General features: G+C 46.5%; 1 protein-coding gene and 1 non-coding gene across 3 annotated transcripts in view; one reads left to right on the top strand and one right to left on the bottom strand.

The window, feature by feature from the left end:
- The window catches only part of agap3 (ArfGAP with GTPase domain, ankyrin repeat and PH domain 3), a 715,466-nt gene that overhangs the window by 58,763 nt on the left and 631,059 nt on the right, over window positions 1-25,644 (bottom strand). The window lies entirely within an intron of this gene.
- trnav-aac (transfer RNA valine (anticodon AAC)) lies at window positions 24,667-24,739 on the top strand. Its single transcript has one exon. It is a non-coding gene; the product is annotated as a tRNA-Val (tRNA).

Raw genomic sequence — 25,644 nt, 5'->3', positions numbered from 1 at the left:
ATCCATTAACTCTACTTAAAATAAACATTGGCTAGACTCCTGCTCTGCCAAAATCTGGTGTCCGAGGGCATAGTTGATGTTTTCCATGCCCGTTGGGCACCACAGGGACTAGGTTTGACCCCTTTAATTGCACTTAAATTTGATGTTTTAAGTTTCCTTCCCACTTTATCTTTTGTTTCAGGCGATTCCCCTCCTTTTATGGAGCTGCTCATTTTCAGTGATCCCGAAGTTAATTTGATTTCATTTATTTGGGTGGAAAGAAGACTTCCCAAAATCTGAGCTGCATTCCCTCCAGACATATCGACTGCCCACTGAATAAAGCTGAATTTTTAAACATTCCCTTTAAACATAAACAGACCTATTTTTATATATTGCACAAATATCATCACACTTTTTCTACTCTCTCCCACAAGAGGAATCATCCTTTAAGCAGCCGCCCAATCTGCTCAGGATCTTATTTATATGCTTCAATAAGATCATCTCTCAATCTTCTAAACTCCAGAGGATACAGGCCCAGCCTGCCCAACCTTTCCTCATAAAATAACATCCCTCCTCCCCCCGTGCCCAGGTATCTGCCTCTTGGAGAGCTGTTGGGACCTGGAAGCTGATTCGATCAATAATTTGAAAAGGGAATTGGAAAGGAAGTTGGGGCTGAGAGATTTACAGGGTACAAACATGAAAAGCAGGAATATAGGACAATGCAAAATTGCCCTTTTAAAGAGAAAGCAGAGACACAATAGGCCTTCTTCTGTCCTGTAAGTTTAGATACTACACTGACCAAATATTTTGTGCATGTTGTGAATATATTAGCCCAATCTACTGCAGAAATATATGGTTGTGACGTGTTAGGGTGGTGCGGTGGCACAGTGGTTAGCACTGCTGCTTCACAGCGCCAGGAACCTGGGTTCAATTCCCGGATTGGGTCACTGTCTGTGTGGAGTTTGCATGTTCTCTCCATTTCTGCATGGGTTTCCTGTGGGTGCTCTGGTTTCCTCTCTCAGTCCGAAAGATGTGCTGGTTAGATGCATTGACCCAAACAAGCACTGGCAACTGGAGGAATTTCACAGTAACTTCATTGCAGTGTTAATGAAAGCCTTAGTTGTGACTAGTAAATAAAATTTATTTTAGTATTTAAGAATTATTGCAAGCTTTGGGCAGTCGTATTGTTTTTGGCTGAGGACAATCTATTCCTAATTGGTCTGATAAAGGTTAACAATGTGGAGCATTAATACTGTTTGCCCTTCCATGATGCTGTCTAAGTTGCTGAGTGTTTTCAGCATTTTCCATCTGCATTTCTGGTCTGAATATGCTTCACTGCAAACCAATTTCAGCTCCTCGCAGACCGGATAGGTCGGAGCAGCAGTTGGATGAACTTAGGAGCATGAAGGTGGAGTCTCTTTCATGTCCACAGAAGCCTCTATCTCGTGGCAATGCAGATGGAGAAAGTAATGAAGAACATAGAACACTACAGCACAAACAGGCCCTTCGGCCCACAAGTTGCACCGATCATATCCCTACCTACCAGGCATATCTATAACCCTCAATCCAATTAAATCCCATGTATTCATTCAGAAGTCTGTTAAAAGACCCCAGTGAGTTTCCCTCTACCACCACTGCTGGCAGCCGATTCCACTCACTCACCACCCTCTGAGTGAAAAACTTACCCTGAAAATCTCCTCTGTACCTACTCCCCAGCACCTTAAACCTGTGTCCTCTTGTAGCGACCATTTCAGCCCTGGGAAATAGCCTCCGAGAGTCCACCCTATCTATTCCTCTCAGCATCTTATACACCTCTATCAGGTCGCCTCTCAACCTTCGTCTCTCCAGGGAGAAGAGACCTAGCTCCCTCAATCTGTCGAGAAGGCACAAGGCATGCTTGCCTTCATCAGCCGGGGCACTGAGTTTAAAAATTGGCAAGTCATGTTGCAGCTTTATAGAACTTTAGTTAGATCACACACGGAAAATTGTGTTCCATTCTGGTCGCCACATTACCAGAAGGACGTGGAGGCTTTGGAGAGGGTACAGGAAAGATTTACCAGGATGCTGCCTGGTATGGAGGGCATTAGCTATGAGGAGAGGTTGGAGAAACTTGATTTGTTCTCACTGGAGCGACGGAGGTTGAGGGGCGACCTGATAGAAGATTATGAGAGGCATGGACAGAGTGGATAGTCAGAAGCTTTTTCCCAGGGTGGAAGAGCCAATTACGAGGCGGCACAGGTTTAAGGTGCAAGCGGCAAGGTTTAAGCAGATGTACGAGGCAAGTTTTTTACACTGAGGGTGGTGGATGCCTGGAACTTGCTGCCAGGGGAGGTAGTGAAGCAGATACGATAGTGACTTTTAAGGGGCATCTTGACAAATATATGAATAGGAAGGGAATGGAGGGATACGGTCCCTGGAAGGGTAGGGGGTTTCAGTTCAATCAGGCAGCATGGTCGGTGCAGGCTTGGAGGACCGAAGGGCCTGTTCCTGTGCTGTAATTTTCTTTGAACTTTGTACAACTAGGACCTTCTATGTAGCAGAAGATCCAAAGTGGTTTCATCGTAGTGTTAGCAACACTGTTTGATACCAGACCAAGTGAGGAGTGATTAGGACTGGTGATCAAGAGCTTGGCCAAAGAAGTATCTTAAAGGAAGAGAATAAACTAAATCGCTGTGCACTGTCTCTTTAAGAGCAGTTGAATTTGGTGCTAGAATAGAAATGGTTGTAATTTTTTAGTCCAGCAGTCAGCGGAGCTCATTTATTTCCCGAAACCAGTCACTATCGCAGAGTCCAATAATCAGTGTACTCATTAGAATACCTCATAATAATGAGAAAAAAAGGGACATCACCAGCTCCATTGTTCCTAATGGACGTGATTAGAGGGTGGAAATCTCTCATCTCACGCTAGATAAACCAGTCTGAGAACTCAATAGGTTTTTGGAACTTGCCAATACACAGCAACACAGCAGGAGGCTTTTGTCATTACATTTCTGCTCTTCTTATTAGCATCAGGCTTTGTTTGTATTACACAGGGACTGACGTCAGCGCAATGTGGTTTATTACATTCTACACCTGCAGCTAGAATACTGAGCAGCCTCACCAACCAAGCTGTGAAAGCAAGTTTAATTGGACACCAAGTTGAAGAGTTGCCAAAAAAAGACTTGCATTTATACCATACTTTTCATGATCTCAGGACGTTCCAGAACACTTCACAGCCAATGAGGTATTTCCTAAGCATAGTCACTGTTGGATTGTCAGGAACGCAGAAGCCAATGTGCACAGCAATGTGATCAGGACCAGGGGGAACACACTCCTCTTCTGTAAACACTACTCTGAGACATTTAACACCCACTAACACAGAGACAGGGCCTTGGAATATCCTTCTAACCAAAGAATGACACCACTAGCAGTGTTGTATGTCAGGGGGTCAATTTAGGGGAGGCGATGCCGAGTGGTATTATTGCTAGACCATTAATCCAGAAACTCAGCAAATGTTCTAAGGAACATTGTTCTGTTCTTCCTTCCAAAGCGAACAAGTTCACATTTTACTGCATTATACTCATCTGCCAAATTATTACCCACTGACAAAATCTATCTAAAACCCTGTGTACACACTTTATGTCCTCTTGACAACTTACTTTTCAACCTATCTTTGTGCCATCAGTAAATTTGATCATCACACACTCGATCCCACCATCCAGGTCATTGATATAGATTGTAATAGAGGCCTCAGCACTGATTGCAGTGACACTCCACCAGTTACAGCTTGCCACCCCAAAAAAAACTCATTTATCCTTATTCGCTACTTCCTAGTAGCTAACCAATCCCCTATCCATACTAATATGTCATCATCTACACCATGAACTCTTATTTTGCAGAATAGCTTCTGATGTGGCACACTGTCAAATGTCTTTTGGAAATCCAAGTATGCCACATCTACAAGTTCCCCTTTAACCATCTTGCTTGATACTTCATCAAAGCAGTAAAATAAACTTCCAGAAGCCTTCTGGTACAACCCCCACATGAAGTTAGAACCATAGAACTGTGGAACACTGCAGCTCAGAAACAGGCCTTTTGGCCCTTCTTGTCTGTGCCAAACCATTTTTCTGCCTAGTCCCACTGACCTGCACTTGGACCATATCCCTCCACACCCCTCTCATCCATGTACCCGTCCAAGCTTTTCTTAAATGTTAAAAGTGACCCTGCATTTACCACTTCATCTGGCAGCTCATTCCACACTCCCATTGCTCTCTGTGTGAAGAACCACCCCCCCCCTGCTAATATTCCCTTCAAGTTGGTTAACAAAACTGAAGAACATGGGCTAGGAGCTAATATACTGACAAGGATTAAGAATTGTCTAATAGGCAGAACAAAGGGTGGGCAAACTAACATTGTATTCTCAAATTTAGAAGAATGAGAGCGATTTCAATGAAAACTTGAGGTGTACCTCAAGGACCTGTTTTGGGGCCACAGCTGTTTGTCATTTTTATAAATGACCTAGATGAGGGTGTAGAAGGATGGATTAGTAAATTTGCTGACGACACCAAAGTTGGAGGAGTTGTAGACAGTGAGGATGGATGTTACAGTTTGCAGAGGGACATAGATAAGCTGCAGAGCTGGGCTGAGAGGTGGCAAATGGAGTTTAATACGGAAAAGTACGCAAGGATATTTTGGCCTTGGAGGGAGTGCAGAGGAGGTTTACTAGGCTGATGCCGGAGTTGAGGGGGTTGAGCTATGAGGAGAGGCTGAACAAACTAGGCTTGTACTCATTAGAGTTTAGAAGAATGAGGGGAGATCTCATTGAGACGTATAAGATGATGAATGGGATGGATAGGATAGAGGTGGAGAGACTCTTCCCGCTCAGAAAGGATAGTAGGACTAGGGGGCACAGCCTCAAGATAAAGGGGGGGCGGTTTAGAACGGAGTTGAGGAGGAACTTCTTCACTCAAAGGGTGGTGAATCTCTGGAATTCTCTGCCCGTTGAAGTGGTGGAGGCTACCTCGTTAAATATTTTTAAGACGCGGGTTGATGGGTTTTTGGTAAGAGAGGGGATTAAGGGTTATGGGGAGAGGGCGGGAATGTGGAACTGAGCCACGACAGATCAGCCATGATCTTATTGAATGGCGGGGCAGGCTCGAAGGGCTAGATGGCCTACTCCTGCTCTTATTTCTTATGTTCTTATGTTCTTAAGTGTGAGGTGATTCACTTTGGTAAGAGTAACAGGAGTACAGAATATAGGGCTAATGGAAGGACTCTTAGTAGTGTTGACGAGCAGAAAGATCTCGGGGTACATGTGCATAGATCCCTGAAAGTTGGCACCCAGGTTGATAAGGTTGTTAAGAAGGCGTACGGTGTGTTAGCTTTTATTGGTAGAGGGATTGAATTTTGGAGCCGTGAGGTCATGTTACAACTGTACAAAACTCTGGTGCGGCCGCACTTGGAGTATTGCGTACAGTTCTGGTCGCCGCATTATAAGAAAGATGTGGAGGCATTGGAAAGGGTGCAGAGGAGGTTTACCAGGATGTTGCCTGGTATGGTGGGAAGGTCTTATGAGGAAAGGCTGAGGGACTTGAGGTTATTTTCATTGGAGAGAAGAAGGTTACGAGGTGACCTAATTGAGGCATACAAGATGATCAGAGGATTGGATAGGGTGGACAGTGAGAGCCTTTTACCTCGATGGTGATAGAACATAGAACATAGATTCGTGATGGCTAACACGAGGGGACATAGCTTTAAGTTAAGGGGTGGTAATTATAGGATGGATGTCAGAGGAAGGTTCTTTACTCAGAGGGTAGTAAGGGCGTGGAATGCCCTGTCTGCAGCAGTTGTGGACTCGCCAACTTCAAGGGCGTTCAAATGGTCAGTGGATAGGCATATGGATAACATTGGAATAGTTTAGGTTAGAGGGTCATTAGATTGGTTCCACTGGTCGGCGCAACATCGAGAGCCGAAGGGCCTGTACTGCGCTGGAATGTTCTATGTTCTAACTCTACACAATCGTCACAGGGATAGACAATAGGATAGACACGGTAGGTGCAGGGAAAATGTTTCCCCTGGGTGGGGATTCTAGAACCAGGGGGCACAATTTCAAAGAAAGGGGAGAGCCACTTAGAACCAAGATAAAGATAATTGTCTTTTGCTTAGAGGGCTGTAAATCTTTGGAATTCTCTATCCCAGAGGGCTTTGAATGTTTAGTCTTTGAGTGTGTTTAAAGCACAGATTTACAGATTTCTAAATACCAATGACATAAAGGGATATGGGGATAGTGTAGGGAAAAGGGCATTAAAGTAGATGATCAACTATGATTATATTGAATGGTAGAGCAGACTCAATGGGGTCAATGGTCTACTCCTGCTCCTATGTTCTTATGCCCTCTTGGAAGCCCATACCACCTCAGGTTACCCATGTGGAGCTCAGACACTCTGGTGAAGGGTCACCTAGACTTGAAATGTTGCCTCTATTCTCTCCCCACAGGTGCTGTCTGACCTGCTAAGATTTTCCAGCATTTTCTGTTCTGGTTTCAGATTCCAGCGTCTGCAGTATTTTGCTTTTATTTGAGGGAAGCAAGTACTTTATTTATCTTTCAAAGGTAGAGATTTTTTCAGTCAGTGCTATCTTTACATTTAAATCACAGTACAAACATGACAAGGAGAATTTACTAACACATTTTCCTACATTTTTAAATTCATCATACCATTTTCTCTATTGGCAAAAGTGCTGTAATGCATGTTAACTCCTGCACAGTGGTGGTGAATGTAAAGTTACTATGCAAAATAAGAGTTCATGGTGTGGATGGTAATATATTAGAACAAAGAAAATTACAGCACAGGAACAGGCCCTTTGGCCTTCAAAGCCAACAACGACCATGCTGTCCATCTAAAACCCCCTACCATTCCAGGGATCACATCCTTCGATTCCCATCCTATTCATGTATTTGTCCAGATGCCACTTAAAAGTCACTTCGGTATCTGCCTCCACCAACTCCCCAGATAGCGAGTTCCAGGCTCTCATTGCCCTCTCTGGAAAAAACTTGCCTCATACATCTCCTTTAACCTTGCCCCTCACACCTTAAACCTATGCCCCCTAGTAATTGACTCTTCCACCCTGGGAAAAAGCTTCTGACTATCCACTCTGTCCATGCCCATCATAATCTTGTAGACTTCTATCAGGTCGCCCCTTAACCTCCGTCATTCCAGTGAGAACAAACTAAGTTTTTCCAACCTCTCTTCATAGCTAATGCCCTCCATACCAGGGCAACGTCCTGGTAAATCTTTTCTGTACCCTCTCCAAAGCCTCCACATCCTTCTGGTAGTGTGTGCCCAGAATTGAACACTATTCCAAGTGCAGTCTAACTAAGGTTCTATAAAGCTGCAACATGACTTGCCAATTTTTAAACTCAGTGCCCCAGCCAATGAAAGCAAGCATGCCGTATGCCTTCTTGACTACCTTCTCCACCTGCATTGCCACTTTCAGTGACCTGTGTACCTGTACACCCAGATCCCTCTGCCTATCAATACTCCTAAAGATTCTGTCCTTGGATAGCTGTAATCTGATTTCCTAATTCCTGTACTCAATGCCCCAGCTGATGATCTATCATATAACTGAATAGAGGAGCTAGCTCAATGGGCAGAATGGCCTCCTTCTGTTCCTCTTTTCCCATACAGTGAGTAATCCTTACCCTGCTGTATAAAGAATGATTCTGTGCAATTACACAAACAGTGACTGTCCAGTTACACAGTGAGTGACCCTTACCCTGAATAAACAGTGACTCTGTCCAGTTACACAGTGAGTGATCCTTACCCTGCTGAATAAACAGTGATTCTGTCCAGTTACACAGTGAGTGATCCTTACCCTGCTGAATAAACAGTGACTCTGTACAGTTACACAGTGAGTGATCCTTACCCTGCTGAATAAACAGTATCTCTGTACAGTTACACAGTGAGTGATCCTTACCCTGCTGAATAAACAGTGACTCTGTACAGTTACACAGTGAGTGATCCTTACCCTGCTGAATAAACAGTGACTCTGTACAGTTACACAGTGAGTGATCCTTACCCTGCTGAATAAACAGTGACTCTGTCCAGTTACACAGTGAGTGATCCTTACCCTGCTGAATAAACAGTGATTCTGTACAGTTACACAGTGAGTGACCCTTACCCTGAATAAACAGTGAAGCCATACAAAAATGTTTACTCTATTCTCTTTCCACAGATGCTGTCAGACCTGTTGAGATTTTCCAGCATTTTCTGTTTTTGTTTCAGATTCCAGCATCGGCAGTATTTTGCCATTATCTTAGTGTTTTAACTCACTACCACTTCTCTTCCAGGTTTGCCAAACTGAAGAAGTGCTGCTCTTCTCTCTGACCGAATTTATAAATCTCGTCCTATTTCCTTTGTCTTCAGAGTAATCCTCGACTTGCTGAATAAAAATGACTCAACATTTACACAGATAAGGGACTTATTTTGTGAAGACAGACTGGCCTATTCCTAATTCGGAGTGATCTTAATGAAAGATGCTGAGGGGATTTAATGGGACAGGCACTGACACTTGTGGAGACCAGGGCCAGGGGACACTATTGTGACGGGTCAGTAGTTTTAGCTGGGGTAAGGGCAATTATGAGGCTATTAGGAGTGAATTAGGAAGCATAGATTGGACTAGGAGATTACAGGGACTGGGAACGTCCGAAATGTGGAGTTTTTTCAAGGAGCAGCTACTGCGAGTCCTTGATAGGTATGTCCCTGTCAGGCATGGAGGATTTGGGAGATCTAGGGAACCGTGGTGCACTAAAAGAGTTGAGTCGATGGTTAAAAAGAAAAAGGAGGCTTATGTTCGGATGAGATTGGAGGGCTCAGATAGTGCACTAGAAAGGTTTAGATTGGCTAGGAGGGAGTTGAAGAGTGAGTTGAGAAGGGCTAAAAGAGGACATGAGAAGACTTTGGCTGATAGGATTAAGGAGAATCCTAAGGCGTTCTATAGGTATGTCAAGAACAGAAGGTTGGTCAGGGCAAGATTAGGGCCAGTTACAGACAGCAGGGGGAAGTTGTGTGTGGAACCGGAGGAGATTGGAGAAGTATTGAACCAATATTTCTCTTCGGTGTTCACGCAGGGGGACATGAATATAGCTGAGGAGGACATTGGGTTGCAGGGGTGTAAAATACACAGTATTACGGTTGATAAGGGGGATGTGCTGGAAATTCTTGAGGGGCTGAAAATAGATAAGTCCCCTGGTCCGGATGGGATCTACCCTAGGATTCTCTGGGAGGCTAGAGAGGTGATTGCAGAGCCTCTGGCTCTGATCTTCAGGTCGTCATTGGTCTCTGGTGTAGTCCCGGAGGATTGGAGGATAGCGAATGTTGTCCCATTGTTTAAGAAGGGGAACAGAGACTTTGCCGGGAATTATAGACCGGTGAGTCTTACTTCTGTTGTGGGCAAGGTTTTAGAAAAAATTATTAGGGATAGGATTTATAGTTATTTGGAGTGTAATGAATTGATTAGAAATAGTCAGCATGGTTTTGTAGCGGGTAGGTCGTGCCTTACTAACCTTATTGAGTTTTTTGAGAAGGTGACCAAAGAGGTGGATGGGGGCAAGGCAGTTGACGTGGTATATATGGATTTTAGTAAGGCGTTCGATAAGGTTCACCATGGTAGGCTTCTGCAGAAAATGCAGATGTATGGGATTGTGGGTAATCTAGGAAGTTGGATCAGGAATTGGCTATCAGATAGGAGACAGAGGGTGGTGGTTGATGGTAAATATTCATCATGGAGTTCAGTTACGAGTGGTGTGCCTCAGGGATCTGTTTTGGGGCCACTGTTGTTTGTAATTTTTATTAATGATCTGGATGAGGGTATAGTTGGGTGGATTAGTAAATTTGCTGATGACACCAAAGTTGGAGGTGTGGTAGATTGTGAGGAAGGGTGTCATAGTCTGCAGGGAGACTTAGATAGGTTGCAGAGCTGGGCCGAGAGGTGGCGGATGGAATTTAATGCGGAGAAGTGTGGGGTAATTCACTTTGGTAGGAGCAACAGATGTGTCGAGTATAGGGCTAACGGGAGGACTTTGAATAGTGTGGATGAACAGAGGGATCTAGGTGTATGTGTACATAGATCCCTGAAAGTTGGGAATCAAGTAGATAAGGTTGTTAAGAAGGCGTACGGTGTCTTGGCGTTTATTGGTAGGGGGATTGAATTTAGGAGTCGCAGCGTCATGTTGCAACTGTACACTACTCTAGTGCGGCCGCACTTGGAGTACTGTGTGCAGTTCTGGTCCCCGCATTACAAGAAGGATGTGGAGGCGTTGGAGAGGGTGCAGAGGAGGTTTACTAGGATGTTGCCTGGTATGGTGGGGAGGTCCTATGAGGAGAGACTGAGGGATTTAGGGTTGTTTTCGTTGGAAAGAAGGCGGCTAAGAGGGGATCTTATTGAAACATATAAGATGATTAGAGGTTTAGATAGGGTGGATAGTGATAGCCTTTTTCCTCGGATGGAGAAAGCTAGCACGAGGGGGCATGGCTTTAAATTAAGGGGGGGTAGCTACAGGACGGATGTCAGGGGTAGGTTCTTTACCCAGAGGGTGGTGAGGGATTGGAATGCCCTGCCTGCTGCAGTTGTAAATGCGTCTAGTTTGGGGGCGTTTAAGAGATCCGTGGATAGGTTTATGGACGAAAAGGGATTGGTATAGGCTAGTGGGTCATTGTTTTTGTAACTGGTCGGCGCAACATCGTGGGCCGAAGGGCCTGTTCTGCGCTGTAATGTTCTATGTTCTATGTTCTATTGTCCTTTAGGGAAGGAAATCTACTGTCCTGATCCAGTGGCCTACATGTGACTCCAAAGCCACAGCAATGTGGTGGACTCGCACTGCCCTCTGAAATACCCCAGCAAGCAATCAGTTTCAAGGGCAACTAGGGGGCAATAAATGCTGGCCAGCCAGCGACACCCATGTCCCACGAACGAATAAAAAAAGTTTAAGAATATGAAGTCTACTGTTTAAGACAGTAGGACAGTTAGGACAATTGTTTTCTGACTTAAGGAATGTCAGCCATGGTCCTACTGAATGGCAGGCCAGGCTTGAGGGGCTGAATGGCCTATTCCTGTTCCTATTTCTTATGTCTCAAAAGGTAGTAATTATGTGGAATTCTGTCCCCCAGAAAGCAGTGGAGGCTGATCACTGAATTCATTCACAGCCGAGCTATACAGATTTTTGATAAACGAGGGAGTCAAGGGTAATGAGGCAGGCAGTAAACTGGAGTTGAGACACAATCAGATCAGCCATGGTCCTATTTGAATGATGGAGCAGGCTCGAAGGGCTGAATGGCCTTACCCTGTTCCTACATTCTCTGCTTCTTACCCTGAATAGGCAATGATTATGTACAATTACATTGTGAGTGACCCTTACCCTGAACACACGGTACATCAGACAGCAAGTTCCCTTACCCTGAGTAGATAGAATCCCTACGGTACAGGGGAGGCCATTCGGCCCTAATCAAGCTACATCGATAACAATCCCACCCTATCCCCGTAACCCCTCATATTTACCTTGCTAATCTGCCCAAAATTAGCGTCAATTTAGCATGGCCAATGCACCTAACCTGCACCTCTTTGGACTGTAGGAGGAAACCGGAGCACCCGGAGGAAATTCATGCAGACACGGGAGAACGTGCAGACTCCACACAGATGGTAACCCAAACCATTTGGCGGTACGGTGGCACAGTGGTTAGCACTGCTGCCTCACGGAGCCAGGGACCTGGGTTCAACTCCCAGCTTGGATCACTGTCTGTGTGGAGTCTGCACATTCTCCCCGTGTCTGCATGGGTTTCCTCTGGGTGCTCCGGCTTCCTCCCACAGTCCAAAGATATACTGGTTAGGTTGATTGGCCATGCTAAAATTGCCACTTGGTGTCAGGGAGAGTAACAGGGTAAACACATGAGCTATGGGGATAGGGGTTGGATGGGATTATGGTCAGTGCAGACTCGATGGGCCGAATGGCTTCCTTCTTCAAAGTAGGGATTCTAAGTTAAGTTTCTAAGCTATGAACTGAACCTGGGTCCTGGTGCTGTGAGACAGCAGTGCTAACCACCGTGCCACTGTAACCATCACTCTATCTAACTATTGTGTGTGGGGGGTGGGGGGAAGGAATGGAACTGGAAATTCACTTTGCCTCCGGATTGTTTTTAGAATTCAGTGGTTGGATCAGCAAATATTCCCTTTCCGCTGGTTTTCCTGGGATGAGCACAGTAAATCTGAAAGGCTGCAGCCTGGAGTTAATGCAACGCCCTACACACACACCCTCACACACACACACACCCACACACACACATACCCTCACACACACATACACTCTCACACACACACACACCCACACACACATACACTCTCACACACACACACACCCACACACACATACCCTCACACACACACACATACCCTCACACACACATACCCTCACACACACATACACTCTCACACACACACACACCCACACACACATACCCTCACACACACATACACTCTCACACACACACACACATACCCTCACACCATCATACAGACACACACACATATTCACAGACACACACACACACACACACACACACACACACACAGGGGAATACTGGATCCCTGAAGAGAAGGTGCAAATAAAAAAATCATCAACTTTATTCAGTGCCAAAGCAATTAGGGGCAGGAACAGAAACAGCACCTTGTGTCATTGTGATTTAATAGGAATTTAAAAGCTAAGATTATTGGAGAGCTGGAGAGAACACGACTCGGTGGAAGCTGCAATGTGTAGTGCACGTTAACCCTGTGATCCCATCTGAAACTCTCTCCCTGCAACAAGTGCTTTCAAATTAGAGGTAAATTAAGAAAGGCAGTGCAGTGTTACATGGATGAAGAGATGCAATTTAAATCCAATAGCAAACACAGCCCCGGTAAAAGGGCAAGTATGATTTTCCATTAATTAACAGACGGCATGAGAAAAGAATTAAAAATACGCTTGTAGTTTGAGAGGAGGGTACAGGTCTGATTGGTGTTGGCCATTCAGTCACTCTGTCGGGGTTGGAGCAGCTCAGTGTGGAAGCTGGGAGTTATACTAACATCCTGATCCTGCACTTTCACACCTCAGCTGGAACGTTCTGCCTGGGAGTGTGGTGGAGGCAGGTTCAATCGAGGCATTCGAGTGGGCGTAGGATGATGAATTGAATAGAAACAATGTGTAGCGGTACGAGGAAAAGGCAGGGGAATGACAGTGAGTCATGATGCTGGTATGGAGAGCCAGTACAGACATGATGGGCTGAATGGTCTCCTTCTCACTGTAACAATACTGTGATTTAGTAATCCCATCCCAATAATCAGAAGGCCGGACAAGTGAGTGCGCCAAAGCTCACCTGACCCAGGTACAGACCCTCTTCAAACATATCACAGTGGATGGAGATCTACTCACACCCATTCAGCATGAAGGACCAAGTCAGGGAAAGGCCTTGAACAAATACAGTGTCCATCACTGGCCTCTAAACGTCCCAAAACATTCACTGAAGTGTACTCACTGTCGTAATGGAGGAAACAAAGACTTTGTGCACAGCAAGCAGCCACACATTTACTGACAGACAGATCATCAGTTTGTGACGTTGCTGAGGGATAAATAATGCAAAGGAAACCGGGAGGATGCCGGAGAAACAGGGAGGATGCCGGAGAAACCGGGAGGATGTCGGGGAAACCGGGAGGATGCCGGAGAAACAGGGAGGATGTCGGAGAAACCGGGAGGATGCCGGGGAAACCGGGAGGATGTCGGGGAAACCGGGAGGATGTCGGGGAAACAGGGAGGATGCCGGAGAAACAGGGAGGATGCCGGAGAAACCGGGAGGATGCCGGGGAAACCGGGAGGATGCCGGAGAAACCGGGAGGATGCCGGGGAAACCGGGAGGATGCTGGGGAAACCGGGAGGATGCCGGAGAAACCGGGAGGATGCCGGGGAAACCGGGAGGATGTCGGGGAAACCGGGAGGATGCCGGGGAAACCGGGAGGATGTCGGGGAAACCGGGAGGATGTCGGGGAAACCGGGAGGATGCCGGGGAAACCGGGAGGATGTCGGGGAAACCGGGAGGATGTCGGGGAAACCGGGAGGATGCCGGAGAAACCGGGAGGATGCCGGGGAAACCGGGAGGATGTCGGGGAAACCGGGAGGATGTCGGGGAAACCGGGAGGATGCCGGAGAAACAGGGAGGATGCCGGGGAAACCGGGAGGATGTCGGGGAAACCGGGAGGATGTCGGGGAAACCGGGAGGATGCCGGGGAAACCGGGAGGATGTCGGGGAAACCGGGAGGATGCCGGGGAAACCGGGAGGATGTCGGGGAAACCGGGAGGATGCCGGGGAAACCGGGAGACGCCAATTCTCTTGTTCCAAGACGGACCATGTAAATATTTAAATTCCCCGACAGAACAGACTGAATACAGGAAGAAATAGGAGCAGGAGGAAGCTATTCAGTCCTTCCAGCCTGCTCTCTTATTCAATACAATCCCACCACACTGCGGCTCAGCTCAATTCTCAACTGAAAGAAGGCACCCCTTACAGTGCGGCACTCCCTCAGCACTGACCCTCTGACAGTGCGGCACTCCTTCGGCACTGACCCTCTGACAGTGCGGCACTCCCTCAGCACTGACCCTCTGACAGTGCGGCACTCCTTCGGCACTGACCCTCTGACAGTGCGGCGCTCCCTCAGCACTGACCCTCTGACAGTGCGGCGCTCCCTCAGCACTGACCCTCTGACAGTGCGGCACTCCCTCAGCACTGACCCTCTGACAGTGCGGCACTCCCTCGGCACTGACCCTCTGACAGTGCAGCACTCCCTCGGCACAGACCCTCTGACAGTGCGGCGCTCCCTCGGCACTGACCCTCTGACAGTGCGGCACTCCCTCGGCACTGACCCTCTGACAGTGCGGCACTCCCTCGGCACTGACCCTCTGACACTGCGGCGCTCCCTCGGCACTGACCCTCTGACAGTGCGGCGCTCCCTCGGCACTGACCCTCTGACAGTGCGGCACTCCCTCGGCACTGACCCTCTGACATTGCGGCACTCCCTCAGCACTGACCCTCTGACAGTGCGGCGCTCCCTCGGCACTGACCCTCTGACAGTGCAGCACTCCCTCAGCACTGACCCTCTGACAGTGCGGCACTCCCTCAGCACTGACCCTCTGACAGTGCGGCACTCCCTCTTGTTTCCTCTGGGTGCTCCAGTGTCGGTTAGGTTGATTGATTGTGCTAAATTGCCCCTAGTTTTGGGGGGATTAGCAGGGTAAGCGTGTGGGGTTACGGGGATAGGTTGGGCTTGTTTTTAGTGCAGGCTCCAAGGGCCAATGACCTCCTTCTGTACTGTCAGGGTTTAATGTTGGGATAGCTCTCCCAATTTTGGCAGCAGATGTTAGTAAGGCCAGGTTTGACAAGGTGGGTTTTGATATTTCCTTTCTTAGGCCGGATTGATGCTGGTTAACCTGCCTTTCGTAGATTTTGATGGCTTGCTCAGCCATTTCAGAGGGGTCTGGAGTCACGTGTATACCAGACCTGGTAAGAGTGACAGATTTCTTTCTCTGAAGGAAGGAGATTCCTGTAGGGGCGTTACTGAACCTGATGGATTTTTAAGACAGTTGACAATATTAAAAGAGTTTAAATTCTACCAGCTGCTTTGGTGGGGTTTGAACCTGTGTCCCCAGGACATTAGCCTGGGCCTCTGGATTACTGGTCTGATGGCATTACTGCCCCCCCTCGTTGCTGCAGTGCACCTTGTAGATGGTACACCGTGCTGCCATTTTGCCTCAGTGGTGAGATGTCTGAATGGTTAAGGGTTGCAAATCAAGCTGGCTGGATTCTGATGGAGGTTGTCGAGATTCTCAAGCTGCAATAATCCAGGCAAGTGGAGAGTACACCAACACACTCCGGCCTTGTAAAATGCGGACAGGCTTTGGGGAGTCACAAGTTGAGTTAATCTCTCCAGAATTCCCAGCCTCTGACCTGCTCTTGTGGCCACAATATTTATATGGCTAGCCCAGTTCAATGTCTGGCCAAGGGTAGCCCTCTGGATGCTGACAGTGAGAGATTCAGTGATGATAATGCTGTTGTAAAGGGAGATGGTTAGATTCTCTTTTGTTCGAGATGGGCATTACTTGGCACTTGTGCAGCAGACATGTTACTTGCTATTGATAAGCCCAAGCTTGAGTGTTGCCCAAGTCTTTCTGAATAGAGGCACAGGAAGCTCCAGTATCTGATAAGTTGCGAATGGTGCTGAACACTGTGCAATCAATAGCGAACATCCCCACTTCTGACCTTAAGATGGGTGAAGATCATTAATAAAACAGTTAAAGATGATTGGATCTAGGATACTACCCTGAGGAACTCCTGCATCAATGTCCTTGAAATGAAATGATTGACCTCCAACTGCCATCTCCTTTGTAGCAGGTATGACTCCAACCAGTGAGGGTTTTCCCTGACTCCAGTTTTGCTAAGGCTCCTTGATGCCACACTCGGTCAGGGTCAGGAGCTGGGTAGCCTTGGTGGAACCCACTCTCTCACTGGGCTTAAGTGGAGCATAAACACTGTCATAGGCTGGCTGGGCCGACCAGCCTGTTTGTTTGATTTATATACTTTGCAAATACAGATTTGTATTTTTGTGAATACTTTGCTTTTTTTAATAACTATTAGTCAGTACAGATAAAGTAGCTATTGGACATTGTGCTGCTGTTCCAGCCAATCCAAAAGAAATCTGGGAAAAGGATTCAAGCAAAGTGTTCCCTACAGCAAAGGCTTCAAATGCTTGGAGATACAAAATGAACAGTAACAATGGGTGCCAAGGAACCTTATCCATCCAAAGGATAATTGAGAACTGGAATACATTAACAGGGAGTTACAATGCTATAGTTATTTTGAAATGGGAGAGGCTATAGGTGGCACGGTGGCACAGCGGTTAGCACTGCTCTCTCATAGTCCTAGGGACCCAGGTTCAATTCCAGCCTTAGGTGTCTGTGAGGAGTTTGCACATTCTCCCCATGTCTGTGTGGGTTTCCTCCAAGTGCACTGGTTTCCTCCCACAGTCCAAAGATATGTCTAAAGTCCAAAGTCCAAAGAGAGACTAAATAGACTGGGTCTGTACTTGTTGGAGTTTAGAACATAGAACATAGAACATAGAACACTACAGCACAAACAGGCCCTTCGGCCCACAAGTTGCGCCGATCACATCATCACCTACCAACCTACAGACCTATCTATAACCCTCAATCTCATTAAACCCCATATACTCATCCAGAAGTCTTTTAAAAGACCCCAGCGAGTTCGCCTCCACCACCACTGACGGCAGCCGATTCCATTCACTCACCACCCTCTGAGTGAAAAACTTACCCCTAACATCACTTCTGAACCTCCCTCCCCGCACCTTAAATCTGTGTCCTCTCGTAGCGACCATTTCAAACCGGGGAAATAGCCTCTGAGAGTCCACCCTATCTATTCCTCTCAACATTTTGTAAACTTCTATCAGGTCGCCTCTCAACCTTCGTCTCTCCAGGGAAAAGAGTCCCAGCTCCCTCAACCTAACTTCATAAGGCATGCCTCCCAGTCCAGGCAACATCCTTGTAAATCTCCTCTGCACCCTTTCAATAGCTTCTACATCTTTCCTATAGTGAGGCGACCAGAACTGCGCACAATACTCCAAATGAGGCCTGACAAGGGTCTTATAAAGTTCCAGCATTACCTCCCGACTCCTAAACTCAATCCCTCGATTAATGAAGGCCAGTACACCATACGCCTTCTTGACCACCTCCTCCACCTGCGAGGCCGATTTAAGAGTCCTGTGGACCCGGACCCCAAGATCCTTCTGCTCCTCAACACTACTCAGACTTCTGCCCTTGATAGTGTACTCGTTCATCCCGTTGGTTCTGCCAAAATGGATGACTACACATTTATCCGCGTTGAAGTCCATCTGCCACTTCTCCGCCCAGTCCTGCATCCTATCTATGTCCTGCTGCAACTTTTGCCATCCTTCCAGATCATCCACAACACCACCGACCTTCGTGTTATCAGCGAACTTACTTACCCATCCCTCCACTTCCTCATCCAGGTCATTTATGAAAATGACAAACAACAAGGGTCCCAGAACAGATCCTTGAGGCACTCCGCTGGTGACTGACCTCCATTCAGAAAAAGCCCCATCCACAACCACTCTCTGCCTTCTGCAGGCAAGCCAGTTCTGGATCCACAAGGCCAAAGGCCCTTGGATCCCATGCCCTCTCACCTTCTCAAGAAGTCTTGCATGGGGGACCTTATCAAACGCCTTGCTGAAGTCCATGTACACTACGTCCACGGCACTTCCTTCGTCAATGTGTTCAGTCACATTATCGAAGAACTCAACTAGGCTTGTAAGGCACGACCTGCCCTTGACAAATCCATGCTGACTATTCCTGATCATGTCAAACCTCTCCAAATGTTCGTAAATCTTGTCCCTCAGAAGCCTCTCCATCAGCTTACCAACCACTGAGGTCAGACTCACCGGTCGGTAATTTCCCGGGCTATCTCTGTTCCCTTTCTTAAAAATAGGAACTACATCCGCAATCCTCCAATCCTCTGGAACCTCTCCCGTCTCCATTGACGATGCAAAGATCATCGCCAGGGGCTCTGCAATCTCTTCCCTCGCCTCCCACAGTATCCTGGGGTACATCCCATCTGGTCCCGGCGACTTATCTACCTTGATAGAAATCAAAAGTTCCAACACATCCTCCTCCTTAATATTCACGTACTCAATCCTTTCCATCTGCTGCAAATCCATAACAAAATCTCCCTGATCGGCTACCACCGTGAATACTGAGGCGAAGTACTCGTTAAGCACCTCCGCCATTTCTTCTGGTTCCACACAAACCTTTCCCCCCTCACCTTTTATAGGGCCTATCCCTTCTCTTCTTATCCTTTTACCTTTCACATATTTATAGAAGGCCTTGGGATTCTCCTTAATCTTACCCGCCAAGGTCTTCTCATGACCCCTTCTGGCTCTCCTAATTTCCCTTTTGAGTTCCTTCCTACAGTCCTTATACTCCTCAAGATCTTTAACATCTCCTAATTCCCTGAACCTCTTGTACACCTTCCTTTTCTTCCTGACTAGGTTCAACACATCCTTTGTGCACCACGGTTCCCTCGACCCACCAAAACCCCCTTGTCTCATCGGAACGTTGTCATTCAGAGCTCCAGACACACATTCCTTGAATATCTGCCACCTTCCTTCGGTACTTTTCCCTAAGAACGCCTCCTTCCAGTTTATTTGTCCAAGTAACTTCCTGACTTCTTCGTATCTCCCCTTACCCCAGACAAACACCTTCCTAGCCTGCCTGCTCCTATCTCGTTCCAACGCAATTGTGAAGGAGATAGAATTATGGTCACCATATCCAAGATGCTCTCCTACCGAAAGATCCATCACCTGCCCTGGTTCATTCGCCAGTACCAGGTCAAGTACAGCCTCTCCCCTCGTAGGCTTGTCCACATACTGCGTCAGGAAACCTTCCTGAACACACCTAACACACCTTTAGAAGGATGAGGGGGGATCTTATAGAGACGTATAAGATAATGAAAGGGATAGATAGGGTAGAGGTAGAGAGATTCTTCCCGCTTAGAAAGGACAGCAGGACTAGAGGGCACAGCCTCAAGATAAGGGGGGGGGAGCAGTTTAGATCAGGGTTGAGGAGGAACTTCTTCACTCAAAGGGTGGTGAATCTCTGGAATTCTCTTCCCATTGAAGTGGTGGAGGCTACCTCGCTAAATATATTTAAGTCACGGGTAGATAGGTTTCTGATAGACAAGGGAATTAAGGGTTATGGGGAGAAAGCGGGACAGTGGAACTGATCCACTTCAGATCAGCCATGATCTTATTGAATGGCGGGGCAGGCTCGAGGGGCTAAATGGCCTACTCCTGCTCCTATTTCTTATGTTGTTATGTGGGTTAGATGGATTGGCCATGCTAAATGGGTGGGATTACAGGGATAGGGCAGGGGAAAGAGCCTGGCTAAAATATTGCCGGAGAGTCGGTGCAGATTGATGGGCCGAATGATCTCTTCCACACTGTAGGGATTCTATCTGTAGGGATATATTGAGGGATAGGAGGATGTGTTGGCAACGGGGGGTGGGGGAGAATATGAAGAGTAGGTCATGGGTTGGAGTGGGGGTTTTGAAGAATATCATCATGGGCTGGAGTGAGGGAAAAGGATGGGCTGGTGGACTGAGGGATTTGGGAGAAGGTTAGTAGATGGGATTGAGCAATATTTGGAGATGGTGGGATTGGTTTGTGAAGGTCTTTTGGGATTGTTCCGAATCACTTGTGCTCTTTTCTGTGTACCAGATGGTGTCACTGCTGTACTGGTGCAGATTCAGTCTGGAGCTGTAACTGACATGAACGCAATACACAAAATAAGACCTGTTCAGCCCACGTATACAAACGACAGGTTTCAGACACTCCAACACTTGGCGTTTGTGAATGATAAGGTTGCATATCACCTGACTCGATATAGTTCTGGCACTGACCCCTATGAAACAGGCAGTTTGAGGCCATTGAGTAACACTGGGGCATATAAAGCTGCATCACCAGTGAACAGTGGCAGCTTTGAGGGGGTCCCACACCCTCTCACAACTGGAGCACAGAGGTCATGACGAGAAAAGGCTGGCGGTTATTTATAAATTCTGTTGTGAGGCTGTGAGGATATTAGATCATTACAGAAGGTGCTTCTGGACTGAGAGAGAACTGCAAATTGCAGAGGTACTGCAAGCACAAACAAAGCAGGCACCATTCGTAAATGTCAGTGTACAGCCTCCTCATTTTGCAGATCATTAAACCCAATATTCCTAACCTGTATTAGCGCAATCAGACCTCAGCCATTATGGAGATACAGGCCTGAGGGAAAGTGCCAGAAACAGGAGAGTGAGAGAATAAGAGGTGCAGTTTGCCGGGTAAGTTTAGTGTTCACGGACTGGAGTGAATGAATGTTCAGTTTCTTGGGCCCGGCTAAGTGAGTACCAGCACTGCCGAAATGAATCAGGAGCCCTCTTCAAATCAGACAAACTCACCCAATATTCTCCTATCATTTAGTCTCTAGTTTATAAATGCCTTCAGCGTGATGTGTGGCTAACAAAGGGTGACACTGCTGGAACTGTTTTCTGATAGTGGCAGCTCAAAGCAGACATCAATTTGTTTTAAATCCAGGGTTAAACTCTGCAAAATGCCAGCTTCGGGGGATGCCAGAACATTTGATTTTAATTATTCCTCATCCGTTCTTAATGAAAAATCGCAATTATACAGCACAGGAAGCTGCCATTCGACACATCACACCCGGACAGCTTTTTGGGAGAGTTTCCAATTAGCAAAAGATGGAACAAGTCCCTCAACCCTCATACAAACAGTCCCTGCACTTCAGAGTAAATCTTCGCACGTAAAGAACCTGGGGATTCAATGTCCATTCAATGCCATTGCCCACACAGACTGTCTGCTCCTGTGCACTCTGACCACTCACCATCTCCCAGCCAGGGGCCACCCTCACTGTTCCTTCCCCTCCCTCACTGGGTGAGTTACAGCTGGCATTGTGAGCCATCAGGCCGCCATTCTGTGCCCAGCATGGAAGAAACATAGGAACAAGAAGCCATTCAGCCCTTTGAGCCTGTTTCTGTCACTCGATGAGATCACGGCTGGACTGTGAGCTAGAACATAGAACATAGAACACTACAGCACAAACAGGCCCTTCGGCCCACGAGTTGCACCAAACACATCAACACCTACCAATCTATAGACCTATCTATAACCCCCAATCCCATTAAACCCCATATACTCATCCAGAAGTCTTTTAAAAGACCCCAGCGAGTTCGCCTCCACCACCACTGACAGCAGCCGATTCCATTCACTCACCACCCTCTGAGTGAAAAACTTACCCCTAGTTCCAAACATTCGCCTTTGCCCCATTTCCCTCAATACATTTATTAACAAAAAAACTATCAATTTCGCATTTAAAATTAACAACTGAGCCTTTTAAGCATCAGTTGCCATTTGTGGAAGAGAGTCCCAAACAGTCTGCGTGTGTAGAAGTGTTTCATCATTTCCATCCTGAAAACACTGGTTTAAATTTTGAAACTCTACTTCTTTGTCCCAGTCTCCAAGGCGGAAATGACTTCTCTCTCTCTGCTTGAACTAGTTCCCTTCATATCTAGAAAAGTTCAATCAAATCCACTCCATAATTACAGGAAATACAATCCTATTTTGTGCAATAGCTGCTTGTAATCAAATCCTTAGAGTCCAAGTATCATTGTGGTAAATCTACACTGCACTACCAAAGGACAATATATTCTTCCAAAGCGCTGATTTCCAGAACTGCTCTCCAGGTGTAATCTAACCAGTGCTTATCGAATTAGACTTCTACCTCTTATATTCTAGTCCTTGAGATAGTAAACCAGCATTTCATTAGTCCTTTTAATCATTTTCTGTACCTGTTTGTAATATTTTGATAATCTCTGCACCTGGAAATCCGAGTCTCTTTGGACCCATTCTTTCCCATTCTTCAGCATGTAGAAAATCCCCCTTTTTATTCTTTTTGGGTCCAAAGTGAATGACCTCAGTTGAAAATGTTCAAGGTGTTTAGTCATCCTGTCATTCAGTATGGACTCCTGGAATTTCCTGATACCAGGTGTCAGACTAACTGTTTCCTGCTTTTCTTCTACACTCTTTTTGAATAGATGAGTGTCATACATGACATTCCAATTTAAGGAACAGTTCCTGAACCAAATGAACTTTGGAAAATTAGGGCATTTCCAATACTCTCACCTCCTTCCTACTGTGATCCCAAAGGCAGCAGTATCCCATCAATATTCTTTGGTGTTATTGATTGGATGTATATCAGAGGAAGAATTCCTGGATATCTGGAATGACTGACAGCCCATTGTTTAATCTATCTTACAGTCACTCTGTGCCTCTGGAAACAAGACATCTGTAAACTTTCTTCCAGGAAGATTCTATAAACATATCAGTGGAAAAGACCAAGCGAGCCAATCCCTGCACACTGCTGCCTTTAGCTCTGGTTACAAACTGCTCAAGATAAACCTGAGTGGTCACTGCCCTATTGGAACTAGATGTCCTGCCAGACTCACAATGCAAGTGAAAAGCAGCACTGCTCAGCTGTTCAATAAAGGACAGCATCAGTTTTTGCACCTGTGTCATCCTCTCTGTTTTTCCCAGCTTTATCCACCCAAATGTTGCTTAATCCGAATCTCTGGCCAGTTCTGCGCTGGCCCGCAGTGAATCTTTATTGGTTATGTTACACTGGGTATCCCAACGATGCATCTGGACCTTGAGTTGCAACAATTCACAAGGGCCTCATCTGCTTTAGACCCTATGGTGAGGGAATCATATTCAACTCAGACATGGGGCAAGGCAGGATAGTCACCAGGCACTCGCCTGGACAGGGAGAGCTCAAACTGACCACCTTACTGTGGAACTCACAGAGGTCATCCAGTTTCTGAGCTCCTCCTGCCATGTTAATTCAGTGATAGCTGCCAGACTGTATGGTATTATCTAACCAGCCATGGTGACTGAATGATTGCTGTAACCAAGGAGTTTATGCTTCACAGAACAGCAGGAAAGGTTCAGCTGTTCTTCATAAACACTAAAAATCAGACATGTTCACATTCCAACGGGAGATAGTGACATTCCCAGAAAACCATGACATTTGACAGGGAAAGGAGCACCCAGATAAATAAAAGCAAATTACTGCGGATGCTGCAATCTGAAACCAAAAGAGAAAACGCTGGAAAATCTCAGCAGGTCTGGCAGCATCTGTAAGGAGAGAAAAGAGCTGGCGTTTCGAGTCCCGATGACCCTTTGTCAAAGGTTGGGGAAGGGAGCACCCATGAACTTTTGGAACATAGGAATGAGAAGTCCATTTAGCCCTTTGACCCTGTTCTACCATTCAGCCCCACATGTTCCACCACATGGTCTGCAGCAGTTCAGGACGGCAGCTCACCAGCACCTTCTCAGGGGCAATAAGGGAATGGGTAACAAACCCTGGCCTGATCAGCAAAGCCCAGGAGAATAACACAATTCAGAGGCTCTGACCATTTTCATTTTCCCACCTTTACTCCAAACCTGTGATCCACCCAGACTACAGAAATCTATCCCTCTCTGCATGGGAAATTTCAGTCTACCCATTCTAATGCAAAAAACTTTAGCTGCTAAGGGGAGAGCGACAGAAGATAGAAAATAATTCCGGAAATATCCATTGTTGAGGCACTGCCATTTCCATCTCACAGCTGCCATTTGTTTTCAAGAAAAAACTTGCCCTGCAGGAAGAGAAATCACTCCAGCTCCTCACAGGAGCAGGGTCTAATTACAAACACAGTTTAAACACAATTTGTCAAAACATTTATCGTGTGCAGCCGCATTAAATGAGATTAAGGGAAATCTATGAGAGATGCCCGGCTGCACAGGCTAGAGTCTAAAATAGTTCGTCCACAAAGGTCACTCCTTTCAGAAAGATTGGCCCAATCGCAAAACCTAGCAAAAAGACCCAGATCTCATTCCCTTTTGTGGTCTCACTCCAAAAAGGTAAAGAATGCAAAGAAGAAAGCTAACAGAGCTGAAATATTAACTCCATTTCTCTCTTTCCAAGGTGCTGCCAGAATCACTGCAGAATCATTTGTTTTTGTAGTGGAGTGGTTATCATATTTGCCTAACATGCAAAAGGTCCCTGCTTCAAAACCAGGCAGAAACTTTCTTGAGGAGATTCACTAGGGTGATTCTGGAGTTGAGAGGGTTGGCTTATGAGGAGAGACTGAGTAGACTGGGGCAATACTCACTGGATTTCAGGAGAATGAGGGGAGATCTTATAGAAACATATAAGACTATGAAGGGAATAGATAAGATAGAAGCAGGGAAGTTGTTTCCACTGGCGGGTGAAACTAGAACTAGGGGACATAGCCTCAAAATAAGATGGAGCAGATTTAGGACTGAGTTGAGGAGGAACTTCTTCTCGCAAAGGGTTGTGAATCTGTGGAATTCCCTGCCCAGTGAAGCAGTTGAGGCTACCTCATTGAATGTTTTTAAGGCAAAGATAGATAGATTTTTGAACAGTAAAGGAATTAAGGGTTATGGTGAGCGGCTGGCTAAGTGGAGCTGAGTCCATAAAAAGATCAGCCATGATCTTATTGAATGGCGGAGCGGGATCGAGGGGCCGAATGGCCCACTCCTGCTCCTAGTTCTTATGTTCTTATTTTCAGCATTTTCTGATTTTATTTCAGATGTCCTGCATCTGCAGTAATTTGCTTTGACATGCAATCTACATGTAAATAAACTGGAGATGTCAGGCAGGCAAAGGTAGCCTAGCTTTCAGGATAGCTTTCATGTGGAGATGCCGGTGTTGGACTGGGGTAGACACACTAAGTAGCCTCACAACACCAGGTTAAAGTCCAACAGGTTTATCTGGTAGCACGAGCTTTCTGAGCAGCGTTCTGAAAGCTCGTGCTACCAAATAAACCTGTTGGACTTTAACCTGGTGTTGTAAGACTATCTACTGTTCAGGATAGCTTCTTAGGATGGCACACGGTAGCACAGTGGTTAGCACTGCTGCCTCACAGTGCCAGGAACCGGGGTTCAATTCCCGGCTTGGTTCACTGTGCG

The sequence above is a fragment of the Carcharhinus amblyrhynchos genome, chromosome 8 (genome assembly GCF_965287045.1).
Source record: "Carcharhinus amblyrhynchos chromosome 8, sCarAmb.v2.hapA, whole genome shotgun sequence".
Classification (NCBI taxonomy): Eukaryota; Metazoa; Chordata; class Chondrichthyes; order Carcharhiniformes; family Carcharhinidae; genus Carcharhinus; species Carcharhinus amblyrhynchos.
This window is presented reverse-complemented; position numbering and strand designations above follow the sequence as displayed.